Source organism: Sus scrofa, chromosome 17 (genome assembly GCF_054392235.1).
Source record: "Sus scrofa isolate SSC_HxYL_T2T_F1_AM1 chromosome 17, Sscrofa_HxYL_maternal_Yorkshire_Landrace_v2.0, whole genome shotgun sequence".
NCBI lineage: Eukaryota > Metazoa > Chordata > Mammalia > Artiodactyla > Suidae > Sus > Sus scrofa.
In genome coordinates, this window is record NC_139399.1 from 23,242,992 (window position 1) to 23,261,091 (window position 18,100).

Below are 18,100 nucleotides of genomic sequence, written 5' to 3' on the forward strand. Positions count from 1 at the left end.
TCCACAATGAAAGGGATAAACATTTTCACATTGGAAATGTTTGCAGGTGAAGCAAACAATCCTGGCAAGGGTGTAGACAAACTTGGGGATTGTTTGCTGAAATGTTTGAAAAGCATTTGCCATTGTAGGCAAATTCACTGTCTGACCTGTATTGTTGATTCTTGTGAGCAAATAGGGGAGGAGCAGAAGTTTCTAAATGCTAAGTCAAAGAAACAAAAAGGGGAGGTATGCAGTCTGTTGAGCATTGTACACATGTAATGGATTCCTTCAAAATTAATGATTTAATTCTGAGTTTGTTTTTTTTTTTTAAGTAAATGCAGGAGTTGTATGTCAGCGTGAAAACTCCCAATGTTTCCTATGATCATATAGCGGGGTATATTAATAGTGTTTTCTTTTGTTTTTTTTTAAAGATTTAATTCTTAAGATAGTAGTAATAAATCTTAAAATACGTTATGGCTTGTTCTTTGCTTAAAATTCAATCCAGTGAGAAATATATGGGTCAGAACTGCCCTAGCCAAATGCACAAATTAGACATCAGGGCTCTTTCCTTAAGACACTTTGTTGCCATCTTCCGGAAAATCATCCAAGTAAAAATACAAACCCACGGTGACTCTGACACGGATGACACCATCTATGGTTGAGCAGAGCAAAACTTGCACGGTCATACACAGGGGCCCTGTAGGGAATATTCCTGGGCTTAACTAAATCATCTGGTAGAAGTTGACAGTCAAGATACAGGGGCAGTGACACTCTATTGATATGAACTTTGAATTGCAAGGGTTGAATTTCCCTGTGGATCCAGCCTGTAGGTAACATCTTTCCATTTTGTGGGGTGCTAATGATTTTAGAGGAGTTGCTCGTGATTTTTCCATATTCAAATGACCCCTATGAAAACTACTGTGGGAAGAGCAAAAGATTATTGGGGGTCAGGGAGGGGTCGTCTTTGTCAACACCCCTGCAGAAGCCTGGGGTTGTACTGGCTGACATCTGTGCTAATAACATATAAACTGTGGTGTTGGGCAGCAGGTTGGGAATGCTCTAAGGAAGACAGCCTCAAACTAACCTTTTTTTTTTTTTTTTTTTTTTTTTAATTTACCAAATACTGGGCTCTAGGTAAATCTGAAAAGGGGGCCTGGTTTAATTAGGCAGAACTTTGAGGAAGCCAAGTAACAAATGACAACTTAATTAAATATAATTAAAACATTTTAGACCTTCTTGAGGCCTCTTTCAACAGGGCAGTGATTGCAGTACTGGGGCGGCCTTAAGAAAAGAAAGGCAAGGTGTTTCCATTTTCCTTTTTCTTCCTTTTTGGTCTCAGCTCCTTTTTCTTTTTTCTTTTTTCCTTTTTTTTTTTTTTTTTTTTTTCCCCGTCTTCACTATTAGAAATGCAGCTGGATCCTATTTATAAACCATTTTCACATTTGTTTGAATTAAAATCCCAGATTGTTGTGCTTTCAAGGTTGAATATGCATGGCAGCCAATGTTTCTCCAGCCATTTCAGGAGTTACTGGGTAACTGGGCTCCAGGAAGGGAAACGACACCACACGTTTGAGCCACAGGGAGGAGAGAGAGAAAACAGACCCAAACCCCAAACCTCTGACATCACTGTTGTTTGGAGAGATTGTTCTGCTCCCAGAACATGTACGGCCTACTTAAGACTCTAATTATTCTAAATTACTTAAATTGGCTCTAATACCTATGTTTTATTATTTGATATTAAAGAGCAAGCCGTTTTAAAAGGAAATTCATAATGCAATCAAAATATTGGCAACAAGCTCTCTCGGTAGAAAGCTTAGGCTTGGAAATACCTATGCTTACTATTCTACCACCTGAATTCTAATCTGAGTGCTGCCGTGAGCCCTCCCCAAGTCTTTTCCAGTATCCTGTTTATGTCTAAATCCCATAGTCAGCCATGCCAGCTTGTTACCTCATGGAAAACTCCATTGCTCTGAGAACGTTATGAATCCCTATATTCTTTATGCTTCAAGATCCACCATGACATCTCAGTGTCACTGCCCAGTAAACCCACCATATGGTTTTTGGGGAACAAGGAATAGACTAATAATTTCCATTAGCATAATATTGTTATTATAAAGATTTAATGACCTCACCAATGTGGTGTCCTGTCCTGGTGGAAAGTTTATGAGCCAGAAATAAAATAATACTTATGGGGACCCACGAGGCCATTTGACAGAAGTACTAGTGAGGTTAATGAGATCTCAGGTCTCTTCCGCTCTTAACGGAAAGGTTCTTATTTGAGCTAAGTGATCTGGGATGGGACATGGTGGATGCAAGGCAGACTGAACAAGGAGAAAGAGGGGTTTATTTCTCGTCCTGGCTCTGCTGCTACACTACATGTTAGAATCACAGCTCTGATCTGGTTTCAGATTGCCTGAGTTTTGGTGCTGGCTCCATTCTTCACCCGCTGGAGGACCTGGGGCATGTTACTTAAGCTCTCTATGCTTCAGTTTTTTTCATCTGGATATAAAAACTGGACCTCAATCAATGATTGTCTTGAGGGAGAAGGTAATCCTTATAAAAGTTCTTAGAACTGTATTAGACATAGTAAATACGTAATGAATATTAACAAGTATTATTTCTTTTATTAGGATGATAGGATTTTAAGCAAGTCATTGACTGTGTTGGACCTCAGTTTACTTAACAGTCACACAAAAGAGGTTGGCCTAATTCTGAAATTCCCTAATTCTATGAGGTATAATCTTGATAAAATGAAAAACCACTCTATTTTGAAATTCGAATGTGAGTTTTGCTCTTTAAGACCTATCACAGACTTTGGAAACCAGATATATTTTACAAAGGTATTAACTATTTGAACAAGAGTTCAGAGGAAAGGCTATAGAGAAAAAAAGGTTTCTATGCAGGGGACAGAAGAGAAGGTGGGTCTCCTTGCCTTGTACTAACCTGCTTGGGAGGTGGTTAAGTCTCCCTTGTCTGGGGGTTACAGATAGAAGTGATTCAGTTTTATAGGGGTTAAAATGGGTTGTTCAAGATGGTCATCTTTTGTTACCAGATGCAAGAACACATCCTTCTCTGCCATGGAAACAACATCTTTCATTTTGCTCTTTCATCAACAAAAAAAGGTGAGGACGTCTTGGAAATACAGGGAAATAAATCAGGTGTTTGCTACTCCTGGTCCAGAGCACTCTTTTGAGCCCTGCCAGTTGCCTGTAGTGCAAGTAACATATGCCTCTTGTTTTCACAAGGATTATTTTAGTTTCTAGTTCTACTCAATGTAGTTGATTATGCTCTGAGGATACAACTGAAAATCCATTAGGTCATTGACTCCTCTGTCTTCTACCTACGGAGCAATTGTCCTTTTCTCCATTAAGGAAAACAAAGTGCCCTTTGGCCTCCCCTGACCCATCTATACACAAGCTTTCTGTCCTGTTGTCTGCAGTTACCCTGGTGAAGAACACAAACTCTCTTGCCCTTTGCATTAGGGCAGCCTTCTTGAGGGAGACTGAGCATCCAGATTTACACTGTTGAGATGGATGGAGCCAGATGGCCCTTGCAAAAAAGTCTCTTGTCATAGGGTAAAAATACAGTCAAAATACCCTTCTTGTCTTACCCAGTGGCCTGACTCTACAGGGACATGGTCATAGCCAACACAGAAAGAACTTCCCTCCAACCCCCAACTCCCAGGAAAGAAACACTGTTGTAAATCAGGTAAGGTTATTCAAGTTTATTTGAAGCATACTGCCTGATTTCCTTCAGGGACAATGTTGGTTATCTCTTATTTTATTTAGGGATCATGTGTAATTCTTACGGATAATTTACATATCTTTATTGATTTGGTCTAAAGACTGTTTCTGTCTTTAACTGCAAGTGCAGGACTCAAGAATCTCCTGTTTTGAGTCACCATCAGCTTTTCAGGATTGCAGTATCTACATGAGTCCATGCAGTTCCATTCAGGTTAAACACTCAACCCCATGAAATTCAAGCAGTTCATTTCCTATTCAAACAAGCTAAATGCAAGAGACAAAATGAAGATAAATTCCTCAATGGACCAAGATAACCTGGTTAGGGAAGGGGAAAGATAGTCGTCTTAAGTGAGCTCTGATTCTTTCCAGGTTTTATCCTTGCAGCACTTGGTGATGGACCCTTTCTCTCTGAAGTTGAGTGATTTCTATCTTTCTCCCACACCTGGGGCATTTCAGTAACGAGGTCGATGATAGCTGTAAATATCCACCTAATAATAGTCATTGTGTGCATGACCCTGGGTATGTTGGGAGGCAGGGCAAAAATGCAGAAGAGATGGCCTTTAGAGAGAATCGAGATGGGGGTTCTCTCTGTGAGAAAACACTAACAACATGAAGGATTTCTTGCTGAAATACTTGGTGGAAGACAGCCTTAAAACTGACAGTCCACTCTCCCCACATGTTTCACATCAGGATATTGGTACATTGGTTTTAGAGGATGATAGCAAATCGATTCTTCATTTCCAAAGGTACAAAATGTAAATCCAAAGCCAGTGTGGATTCACTTTTGTGCTCTGTCTGTCTCCCAGGTTTTTGTTTGTATTTTGCTTCGTCCATGGCATGGGGAAGTTCTTGGGCCAGAGACTGAACCTGCCCCACAGCAGCAACCCAAGCTGCTCCAGTGACAGCTCTGGATCCTTAACCCACTGTTCCACAAAGGAAACCCCTCCCGGGTTTTTTTATTCCATTCTCTTTTTTCATCCCCAATACTGTTCTCATCTTATCTGGTAATGACCAGAAGCTTACTACTCTTTTGTCTGCGGACATCCTGAAAAGTCATCGGATGCCTTGCTAATCAAACTGTGTTTTTTGACCAGCAGCATGAACATCACCTCCTGGGAGCTTGTTAGAAATGCGGAATCTCAGGCTCCACCCCATACCTTTTGCATCAGAATCTGTATTTTACAAGATCTCCTCATGATGATCTGTATGCACACTGAAGTTCCATTCTCCTTGAGTTGTTGTTGGCTGATGGTTGCAGTACTGGACACCTGATAGTTCTCAGAACCTAGGTGTCAAATTCTGGCAATAGAAGAAACAGCAGACTATCACTAGCTGAATATAACAAAAATATACTGAATGTGGATGTGGGAACAGTGATCTCTATTTCCCTCTCTGTCTCCAATCAGCTGGGTGACTTGGGGGAAGTCACTGATCTCTCTAGGTCTCTGGTTATTAGTATTGATGACTTCTAATGATTCTCACCATACATTTGATGGTTGTGTGAATATAGGTCTCAGGATTGATGGAGCAAGAAAATTTCACTTAAGAATTTTTTACACATCATGCACATCAGTAACAGATCTATGGGGCAAAGTCTTCTCCTGTCAAGTAATTCAGTTTCTTGGCTCCCCACATCTTCACGTTGCACAACCAAATCCCTAAGTGTAAGGGACCTCTTGATTGACTTGCAGGAATGGTTCAAATGATTTGCAAAAAACAGAAACTGCATCCAGAGTGCGCAGTCCCCTCAAAGTGTGACTCAAGACCAGGAGATTTAAAATGGTTTTATTTCCAGAAGGCTGTTGACATGTGCATGTGGACATGGTAAAAACAAAGCTGAAATCTGAAATATTTAGGGCTGGATAATTGAGTATGTTCCAGAACTCAAAGCCTAAGTCTTCCAGCTGCATCTTTCATATATTTTTTATAATATAATTCTTGAGATAAAGCACAAAGTTCTGTGTTTCCATATGTTTCCAGATATGGAAAGGTGAGCAAGTTTTATATATATATTTACATTTTCCATGTAAACAGAAATTTCCATTCTTCATAAATATAAGAAAACATGCTTTTCTTGAAGCTGGCATATATCCTGATGATGCAAATGCAGTTATTGCAAGGAAAGGAACATATGATAAAGTAGAATTACAAGTCAAAGCAAATAAGATTAGAAGCAACAATTGAAGGGATATTAATTGAGTATGGGAGTTTGTGGAATGATAGAAATCGTCTTCCTTCTCATGAATAACTGTGATGTTCTGAGCAAACTCAATGCAAAGAGGCCCCATACTATTATCACCCTGCAAATGTGAGAGGACTTTAAAAATTCAGCAAGCATCTAAACATGGAAAAGTTATGAAAGGACAACTTTATTTAAAATTCTAATACTCAAGGAGATTTCGGTCATCTGATTGATGTACTAAATGCCAGAACATAATTGTGGGCAGTAAATAGCTGATGTAAGAAGAAAGTAAAATTATGAACATAGGTCTATTACTACACTACAATAATCTAAGAACTTAAGCAAACTGTTAAAGAGTCATATGAAAACTGTTTTGCAGCATGAAGAGGGAAAAACAATGCTGAGATTTTTAAAAAGCCATTTATGTAAGAACTGATAACATAAAATAATACAATATATAGAAAACATACATCAAATACACGCTAATGACAACAATGTCTGCACCTGGAAAGGGGGTAGAGGGGAGAAGAGGGTTGAGGAGGGAAGTATTAAGAATTTCACTTTTGACCATAATGGTTGATCTTTAAAGTATCTAAAGCACATATGACCTAATTGTGTTCATTTTGGGATGGAAGATAAACAACATTTGTAAGAAATTTTGTAATCTTTTATAGTTTTTTGCCATTGTTCTTCCTTGTAAAAAAGAAAATAATAATAACAAAATTGAAGTATGTTACCAAACTACAGACTAATAGTATATGTGTGTGTGTAAACATGTATATGTGTGTATTGGTGTACGTACACACGCACACGCACGCACACACTTAAAGATGACATCTTAACAATCATTGATGAGGCTCAGATGAAGAAAGCTATGATCTCCAACTCTTTGAGAAAGAGACTATCTTGGCAGAGGAAATATCAAAAATCTCAATCCCTATGACTTTAGGCTTTTGCCCTAAGAAAATAGCAACTATTTAGCAGATACAGCACTTTTTATTGTACGTTAATTAATGCTTCTTTTGCCCATTTAGCAAATGTTTATTGAGTATCTACTATGTTCATGGAACTGTCTCAACATGAAAGGTCAGTCCCAGATCTCAGAATGTTTATGTTACATTTACAACAAGGGAAAATTTGAATTAGAAACAAAGCAAACACTGAACAATAATTGGTTGCCTTATTACGTTGTGATCCTACATAATGGAAAATCATTTTGCCATAAAAATAATTTTATAAATATAAACATTTAAAAATATTTATAATGGCTTTTCTAGTGAATTCTACAAAATAGTTTACATATTGTGACCATATTGGTCAATTTAGCCTGTCTGCTGATATGATTCCTAGTAGGTTTACTAGGCATGTGTGGTACTACCTAGTATGTGTAGAAAAGATGTTATTGGTTGTTATTTGGTAGGACCCCTGTAAAATTTCTGGACACTTTTATATCTACGTTTTCTAATTTCTTCAATAATAAGCATACATATTATAATAAAAAACATGTTTTTAAAATTAAATGCAGAATTATTATAGCACATGATCTTAAATAGAAAACATTTACAGCTAATAATAACAGCAATATTTTAATTTTCAATACAAATTTAAACTATGGAATGAATTTTTAGAAAAATGCTCAATTTAATATTTATTAATTATAATTAACAGTTTATTTTCTATTGGGGCCATGAGTACAACATCTGTTGACCCAGCAATTATATTCCTAAGGATTTACCTGGCATACACTTGCATGTGCAAATAATCTTCAACACTGTTTTTTTTTAAGTTTTTAAAAGCATGTTTTTATTGATACAAATTGTATAAAATTAAATAGAAATTATCTACTTCTAGGGTTTTTACATTACAAAAGGTGTAACTTTAATTTAAATTTCATAAAAATCATACATATTTAATGCATACAATATGATGATTTATACATTAGATATGTATGCACACACATACACACACACATATATACAGGTCATTATATATATACACATGTGATATATATAATGTATACATATTTATCAATATGTATATCACATTATATGTATATGTGTGTATATATATCCATTGATTTATCAATAAACACTTAGGTTGTTTTCATAATATCTTGACTATTGTGATTAACATTTCAGCATTGTTTGAAATACCAAAAACTAAGAACAGTATAACTATCTATTAGTTAAGGGATTAATTAAATATACTCCACGTGATGGAATATTTTCCAACAATATGATGAATGAGGCAGTTTCATATAAATTGATATGGAAGTGAAAAAAGCAAGATATAGAACAATATATTCATGATGATATTTTGTATAATTTATTTGTCTTACATATGGATATACAGAAGTATTATGAATCTGGTTTTGCTGTGAATGGGGTAAAGAGATTGTATACTTTATATTTTGTACCATATGGGATTATTAAATTTAGTTTTTTATTTTCATGGTTTATAGTAAAAATCTTTTAAAATGTATTTGAAAAATAATCTGAAATAAAAAATACAGTTAATTTTTATCTTCCCATGAATTTGATGACTTAAGACACATGATACATTTCATTTTAAACTGTAAATAGTACTAAAACTCTATACAAAGGCATTTTGCAATTAACCGCTTTCACTTTGTATAATAAAGACTCTGAGGCAGAAATCGAACAACATTCATAAAGATAGTTAATACTTTTCCTTCTGGAAATTTGAGGATAGGAACTATTTACACATTTGAATTCTAATCTGGGGACCTTTCTGTTCCATTGGCTTATCTTTGAGATGAGTAAGTGTACCTTTTGAAAAACTAATTTCTTCAACAATTTGGAGTGAAATTAATCAGAAACTTCTGTTTACATTATCTCTCAGCAGCTTCTTGTGCACAGCAGAGTGTGCAAACTAGAAATCTTTGGGCCATGTGTAGCTTACATATGGCTCTACTTTCTGGCTCAGCATGATGCTAAACATAAAACTAAAAGAAATTTTAATTCATTGCCAGTGAGCTAACATTTCAAAATTGGGAGTTTTCTCATAGAAATCTGTTGTTTTCTCTCATCTTTAAAAATTAAACCTTTTACTACTGGACCTATATTGTCATGGGGAAACAGTTGGCTGGAGGTAAAGAGCAGCTGTTTCCTTTAGTTTGCATATACAGAAAGCTCTCCTATTTTCTACAGTCTCCACGACTCCCTATTACTTGAACCCTGTCAGTATTATTCATTTGTGTATTTTCCTTGGCTTTGTACACACCCCAAGTTTAAAGCCCTTGGATTAAAAGAAAAATCTGGGCACAAGGGGAAAGTAGCCCTGCGAGGAGTTAAAAACATACTGTAAAACTTCTCAAATTAAAATAGTGTGGTACAAAAGCATGCATAGACAAATGATCCAGTGGAATAAAATATTAAGCATGGAATAGACCCAAGGACATATGGAAATTTAGCATCTGATAAAAGCAATATCTCAAACCACTGGGCCAGAAGTTAACTTATAGTACAAGGACATCTGGTCAACCATTCAAAGCAAGAAAAGCTATGCTTAAACCTCACACCATACACAGGGATACATTCCAAATGGGTTAGATATCTAAACTCAAAATAAGGAAACCACACACATACTGGAAGTAAACAGAGATTGACTTAACTGTTATGCTTAGTTTAGGGAAAAAACTTTCTATCGATGAGTCAAAATCCAGAGGTAATGTAAGAAGAGTCAATTTGACAAGATAAAATGTACACAAAAATCATAAATTAGTCAAAAGTCAGGTGAAAAACTGGAAGAAAATACTTGCCGTATATACTACAAAGAGTTAATGTCACTAGTATACAAATGACTTGTAAAAACTGAAGGACAGAGGGTAAAAACCTAATAGGAAAATAGGAAATAGATACAACCAGATAATTCACAAAACAAGGAAAATAAAAATGGCTCTTAAACAAATGAAAACATGTTTACACTCACTCATAATTAGAAAAATGCAAATGAAAATAATTACTTCTATTTACCTATGGGGCTGATTAAAATGTAAATTAGGACAACATCTTCATTTGGCAAGGCTGTGGGGAAATAGACATTCCTGAACATTGCAGGTAGAAATGCAAACCAGAAGAACATTTTGGAGGCAATCCTGGCAATATCTAGCAAAACTACATGTACTCTTATCGCTTGACCCTGCAACGTTCACACAAGAACTTGACCCTGAATATCTATTTCCAACAATAAAAAATAATAATTGCAAACAAGATCATTCATTTCTGCATTGTTTGTAATTTTAAAATATTAGATGGAGTTCCCTGGTGGCTCATCAGGCTAAGGATCCAGTGTTATCACTTTAGCTGGTTGGGTTGCTACTGTGGAAGGGGCTCAATCCCTGACCTGAGAACTATAGCATGCCATGGGCATAGCCAAAAAATAATAAAATAAAAATTAGAAAAACCTAAAGTCCAATTTACCATTGTTGGTATAGCCAAAGAATGTAGTACAGTGTAGTTATAAAGAGGAAATTAGGAGTTCCCGTCGTGGCGCAGTGGTTAACGAATCCGACTAGGAACCATGAGGTTGTGGGTTCGGTCCCCACCCTTGCTCAGTGGGTTAAGGGTCCGGCGTTGCCGTGAGCTGTGGTGTAGGTCACAGACGCGGCTCGGATCCCTCGTTGTTGTGGGTCTGGCGTAGGCCGGTGGCTACAGCTCTGATTCGACCCCTAGCCTGGGAACCTCCACATGCCACAGGAGCGGCCCAAGAAATAGCAAAAAGACAAAAAAAAAAAAGAGGAAATTACTTATATGGGGTAATTTCCAGGACATACTCTTAAATGAAAAAGGCAAAACACAAAGGATTCCTGTTCAATCCCAGTATACACAAAACGTAATTCCAGAACTGCTCATCTATACATATGTTAGAAACAAATTCACTAACAATATTTGTGGATAGTTATTTTGTCTTTTACTCTAAGTATGCAGACAAAATACTGTCTTTTTGAAGTTACTTGGCTCTCGGGGTTCTCTTATGGTGCAGAGGGTTAAGGATCTGGCAGTTGTCACTGCTGTGGCATGAGTTTGATCGTTGGCATGGGAACTTCCACATGCTGAGAGTGCGTCAAAAAAAGTTACTTGGCTCTTTTCTTCTCCACGTTTTCTGCTTCATTGTGTCATTCATTCGTAATACAGTTAGGTTTTAGGTTCATTTGCTATCATTTTTATTCCAGTACACACAACACACACACACACACACACACACACACACACACACACACCCCGTAGGTAACCAGCCTCTTTATTTTCTGGTTTATCATTTTTACATCTCCTTTTAACATAAAGAAACAGATGCATGCTTATTTTCTAATATCTCATTCTTTCTTTCATAAATGGCATTCTACTACAAGTACCCTTTGTGTTTTGCCATTTTCGCTTCAGAGTATGTCCTAGAAATCACTCCATATAAGTGTTTAGAGATTTATCTTGCTAAAGCTAGGAGGCAAAAATATGATGAAATACAAGATACTTGCAACATCTCAAAGTTTCGTCCCATAAGATATTTATTACAAAGAGAAAAGTAGTAACTTCATGATAGAGGAATCTGGTCTCCACCATGGTAATGAAATGATAAAGGTTTACAGTACTGGCTATAAACCATATTGACATCCTCTGCCTCATGATATAATGACTGAGAATGGTACAATATCACTTCTATGATATTCTTACTAAAAATGCATAGCTTTATCATGAGAAAACATAAGATTAATCTACATTGGAGACATTCCACAGAAGAACTGACTTTAAAACAAAGTCATGAAAGATAAGGAAAGATGGAGGAATTGTCATAGACCTGAGATGACAAAGGAACCTTGACAAATAAATGCACCTGGACTGGATCCTGGACAGAAAAAGAACCATGGTGGAAAACTGGTAAAATTTGAATAAATTTTTAGATGAGTTAATAGTAGTAACAATACTAACAAATTAGTAGTAACAATATTAATTTCCTCATTTTGTATGATGAGGTAAGTTGTGAAGATTTGGAAAATCTGTGTGAAGGGTAAGAACTCTCTGTACTATTTTTGTAACTTAAAAAAAAGTAACCAAATAAAAAGTTGAAAACCACTCCTAAATTAATCAGCCCCTTGGAAGGTGGTTTCTTAAACTAGGTTTAAAAAAATTTAGGAAAGGAATTATTGAGGGAAAATGATAGTAATATAAAATCAGAAAGCATGCACTGGTATTTTTAAAAATGGATAAATTGAAACTATCTTTCAAATCACAGGGGGAAATAACCAATAGATTTAAATAAAAAACAGGTGGAAGAAAGAAGAGCGAAAAAAATAAAGTATAGAATACCAAGTTCTTAAATTGAAAAGGATAAAAAAAAAAAGGTGTAAATGTGACTGATTTGAAGGATTTATTTTGAAAAATGAAGTTCATCTGGTCGAAGAAATAGGTTTCTATATTTTCCAAAGTGCTGTCTTGCCATCTCTTTTATTGAAGTGGACATAAAGCTAAATAAAAATAAAGACCAGTGTTTATTTGATAAAATTCCAAAAGGGCCGCTGGATTCCAGAACCACATGATATTTTAAAGATGTCAGAGTTTGGCCTTCATGCATGGCAGTTGGCTGTGAATTTCACCTTTCACTCTGGGGCTGTAATTAGATCACAAAGTTCATTTTTATTGTTTAGATTTCTTTCATTCCTCGGTTGCTGCCCAATTGTGTGAGTAAAGCCGGTTTTATCACACTTTGCAAGTTCATCACTCTTAATTCTATTCCTACCACGCTAGATTAAATTTAAGGGTCACTGAAGTCAACAGCCACTGACCTTTGCCCTTTTAATGGTTCTCACCATTAATACTTGACCCTAAAAGCTATGTAATACAATAAACTATATTTATAGGTGTGGAGGGAAGGGAAAAGCAGAAACAAAGTGGGGAGAGTGATTATTTATTTTGCCATGCTCTTCAGAGACTGGGAATGTTCACATAGTCTGCACTTCAGCTGGTGAACTTGGACTGGCTGCCTTTTATGGTGTCTGAATAGAAAGTTAGGATGGAATTGCTTTTGAGGGTAATACTCAAAACGACACCCTTGCTTGTCTCAATCATGCTGGGATTGCTAATCCTCCACCTTCATTACGTTCTAACTTGAGCTCTCTCTTTCTGGATTTCTTTGCACACGACAGAAAGAAAATAAAGGGCATATATTTAAGATTATTGTTCTCAGAGATAACACAGTATTCAAACAGTTTATTTTCAAAGATTAGAACTGTGAAAATTCTGAGAAAATTATCTGGGAATTTTGTGAAATATCTTTCATTATCCACCTGGTAGAAGAAAACAAAAAGAAAAGGCCTTTATGAATTGAAACCTCGTGCATTCCGTTTGTATTAACTTTGAATGTTCTCCACTCAGAATTTTTTAGAGTTAGCTTTCTTTTCCTTAAAATTTGGAGAAATTGAGAGAATTTTTTTTTTCTTCTTTTGCTTTCTTTCTTTTACTTTTTAACATACCTAGTTTCCAGGATACTTTTTTATTTTCATGATCAATTAAAAGCTTTTTAAATTTATTTATATATATATATTTTTCTCTGGTGAGCATAGCATCTGGACTGAGCAAGGGATGCTGTTCCTGAAAACAGAAAGTTCAGGGCATCCATGCTGACTCTCAATTCTCAGATTTACAGAAACTTGGCTTTCAATGGTGCTTGTGTGTGCATGCATGTGTGTGCATATAAATACACATGATCTAGTGCATTATTACGGGCTACTTAAACACACACTCACATATTATCAAAGGACAAAGTTCACTATTAATTTAGGAACAGGAGCATTCTACTTCCCAACCCTTAAAACTTTGGGGGGAGTGACTAGACAAAATCTTTTCTTAAGCCTGGGATAATTATTTTGGCAACATGCAAGCTATCTGAAAGGAATGTATGGTGATTAAGGCAAAGAATTTTTCTTGGTCACAGATTGAGGTAGAGTCCTGGGCTTATAAAATACTCTATTTCCTCCATTAATTGTGCCCGTGCGGAGTTGTAACCAAGTAGCTGAAACAAATAAAATGTTAAGTAATATTGTTTCCTTTTAAAATATTTCACTTAATTTGTGGAAGAGGTTTGAACTCATTAAACATGCTCGGCCAAGGCCCCTCCTCCCCAGAGAATTCCTTCATCCCCGTCCTGTCTCCAGGTCTTTCCTCCTTTGGAAAGAGTCGAGCAGTGCCCACAGCAGCACCATCCCCTCTTCCCAGTGAGGGAGGCTCTTTCAGCTACCCTTTAATTTGGGCGCGTAGGGAAAGCAGAGCTTGCAAAGTTAGCCTGGGGCCCTGCAAACCTCTTCTCTTTCACTGAAACAGAAGCTAAGAGTTGATTCCTTCTTGACCTGTAGTCTCTGTGACCACGGTCATCTTCATAGGCCTCTGAATACTTGCCCCTAATGCTTTTTGAGGATTCTTTGTACAAAGGATGAGCTGATTTTTTGAGAAGATATAGTTTCCCTGCACAATAAAGCAGGCAATCAATGGATTAGTAGAGGAAAGCTGCACAGCAAATAGAAAGAAGAAAAACTGGCAAGAGTGAGCACGTGTATGTGTGTGTGTGTGTGTGTGTGTGTGTGTGTGTGTGTGAAGTTTGGACATTGCCTTATGCTGTTTTTGTTTTGTTTTTTGTTTTTTTTTTTTTTTGCTTTTTAGGGCCGCACCCAGGGCATATGGAGGTTCCCAGGCTGGGGGGGTCAAATTAGAGCTGTGGCTGCCTGCCTACACCAGAGCCACAGCAATGCAGTATCTGAGCCGTGTCTGTGTGCTACACCACAGCTCAAGGCAATGCCGGATCCTTAACTCACTGAGCAAGGCCAGGGATCGGACCTGCCTCCTCATGGATGCTAGTCAGATTTGTTAACTGCTGAGCCAGGACAGGAACTCTGCCTTATGCTGGTTTATTGCCTCTGTCCATTTGCTAGAGTTAAGGTACAGATGCTCTCTCTGGGCAAATCCCCTCTAATTACATACACAAGGAGCACAGCTTTCTATCCACTTGCCTTTTTTCTTTCCTACTTTGTGAAAGAAGCCACAGACAAAGGCTATTCATATTGTGGACACAAAAATATGTTAGGAGATGCAACAGTACATAAGTCAGTTTTAGTACGTTATTTTCTCCCATCATTATCTACCTTGTACAGCCAAGAGACACAATTATTTAAGGCCTTTGGGCAATGTTAATTATTTATATTTTTTTATTTTTTAAAAAATTTATGGCTCCACCCATGGCTTATGGAAGTTCTTAGGCCAAAGACTGAATCCGAGCCACAGCTGTGACCCATGCTGCAGCTGCAGCAACATCAGATCCTTTAACCCATTGCGCCAGGCCAGATGATCAAGTGCATACCTCCATAGCAGCCCAAGCCACTGCAGTCAAATTCTTAACCCACTGCACCATGGTGGCAACTCCTAGGCAATGTTATTTAGAAAAAGCCATCCTAAAACCTTGATATGAGTGGAATCACCTTTGGGTCTTACGAATTCCAGTATGTCCTGGAAACCACCCCATAGAAGTGTTTGTACCCAGAGTGGTGCAAAAATAGGAGTTCTCAACCCCCAGAGATAATTTCCTAGACTTGAAGATGGAAGACATATATTCTATTTCTATGTTGAACTTCTATATCATAACTCATGTCATATAAAGTGATATATTTCTTAAGTATCATGTATACTTTCAGCTCCTCAAAACATCAGCATAGCAGTGGATTCACTCATCTTTTTATTGCACAGTGGGTGTGTGAGATCATTCCCCATCTATTCTTCTCTTCTCAGGATCAACATATCAATGACTTACCTCCAAGCACCTTCTGCAAGAGTCAGAGTTTTGATTTTAAGGAGTCAGGCTTTTCCTGTTCAGCTGAGTCGAAGTTTATTTTTGTCTACTAGCACAAGGAAATGAGTATAAAGCTATGATACAACAGTCCTTTGGGTTTAGCTCTTCAAATTTAAGGATGCATGGAAAATAAGAAGGGCTATTTATTTTCAGTGTGATTCATTTCTAAGTTTTTCTCAATCCTCCCACCCCTTTCTCCCTCTCCAAAGTACTATGAAGGAAGAACCTAGCTATAAATGAGTTATGCATAATGCATACTGAATGCACTTACTTTTAAGGTATAATTTTTCCTCTTCACGGTAACATTATAATCTAAATGTACAGTAAACAAGCAAGTAGACTGTATGAGGTAAATCAAGACTTCTTTATTCAGTAAAGACCTGAGATTAACTGAAAGAATCATGGGCATGTGTGCCAGAATTTTTTAAAATAGTAAGATTACAAATTAGAGGGGATGATTTTGATTATTTTCAAATAAATTTTTGAACAAATAGTTCCCATTAATTCTTTTTTTAAAAAACCTTTATTTATTTATTTATTTATTTATTTTTGTGTTTCGTCTTTTTAGGGCTGCACTCGCAGGCATATGGAGGTTCCCAGGCTAGGGGTCGAATAGGAGCTGTTGCTGCCAGCCTACACCACAGCCACAGCAACGCCCGATCAGAGCCGCGTCTGCAATCTACACCACAGCTCAGAGCAACGCCGGATCCTTAAGCCACTGAGCAAGGCCAGGGATCGAACCCACAGTCTCATGGTTCCTAGTCGGATTCGTTTCCATAGCACCACGATGGGAACTCCCCATTAATTCTTTGTTTATTTTTATTGTGCTGCAACATACAATTGGTAATATAAAATTTACCGTTTTGGGACCGGAACTCCTTCATGCCATGGATGTGGCCAACAAATTATCATTTTAACCATTTTTAAGTATACAATTCAGTAGTATTGTACGTTGACAATGTTGTGCAACTATCACCACTCTCCATTTCCAGAATTTTTTCATCATTTCTAAAAAGAAACTCTGCACTCATTAATTAATAACCCCTTATGTCCCCAGCTGCCTAGCCCCTGACAACTACTCTCCTACTTCTTCCTGAATTTGCCAATTCTAGGTATCTCATATAAATGGAATTAACAATATTTGCTCTTTTGTGCCTGATTTATTTCACTTATCATAAAACTATTCAAGGTTCATCTATGTTGTACCACGTATCAGAACTTCATTTTCTTTTACAGCTAAATAATATTCAATTTCTTAATCCATTCATCTGTTGATGGACATTTGAATTTTTTATTTTTGGCCTATTGTAAATAATTCTGGAATAACATTTATGCACAAAGTATCTGAGTCCCTACTTTCAATTCTTTTGGGCATATAGTTTATCCAAAAGTGGAATTGCTGTATCATATGACATTACTATGTTTAACTTTTTGAGAAACCACCAAACTCTTTTACACAGCAGTTGTACCATTTTAGATTCCCACCAGCAGTGCACAAGTGTTCATTTTCACCAATACTTATTGCTATTTTTGTGTTTGCTTTTATAAGAGCTATCCTAATGGGTATGAAGTGGTATTGCATCATGATTTTGATTTTGGTTTCCATAATCACTAGAGATGTTGAGATCTTTTCATGTGCTTATTGGCCATTTGAACATCATATTTAGAAAACGATCTTTTCAGATTTGGCCCATTTTTGAATTGTTTGCTTCTATTTTTTAAAATTATGGTTCTTTTTATATATTCTGATGTTTGATTCTTCCCAGTCATAAGTTTTTGTGTTACATCTAAATGCATTTTTAAAAGAAATTATTTTTACTATGTCATTAGGTTATTTTATATATATGTTTGTAGGTAAATTTTGTGTATATATGTATTTATATAGAAAATATACATATATATATATATACACCCAGATATTTATAAAGTCAAAATAATCAGTGCAGTTATAAGCTTAAATAAGTGCAAACTTAATAAAAAATCATTTGGACATTTAATTATTTATATTTTGTTTAGCTTGGTTTATTTCATGAATTTCATAAAATTAATTTTAAGTTTTTTGTTTCATTTTACCATCCTCAATTAGAGGGACTAAGACAAAAGTATATAAACAACAAAAAGCCAATTACTCCTTTCTTGGGTTAATTCTTGGCCGTTTCCATTATGTTCCAAAGTGAAAAGTGCAGTGATTTGTATTTACCTTCATGCCAATGTGACACAATACTTAGTCTCCGTCTCTGGAAGCAGTCTTCCTGGGTTGGAATGACCCTGCCTCTTACTGAGTATGTGTGGTTTTGGTTTGCTTAACCTGTCTGAATGTCACCTTCCTCATCTGAAGTTGGGATAA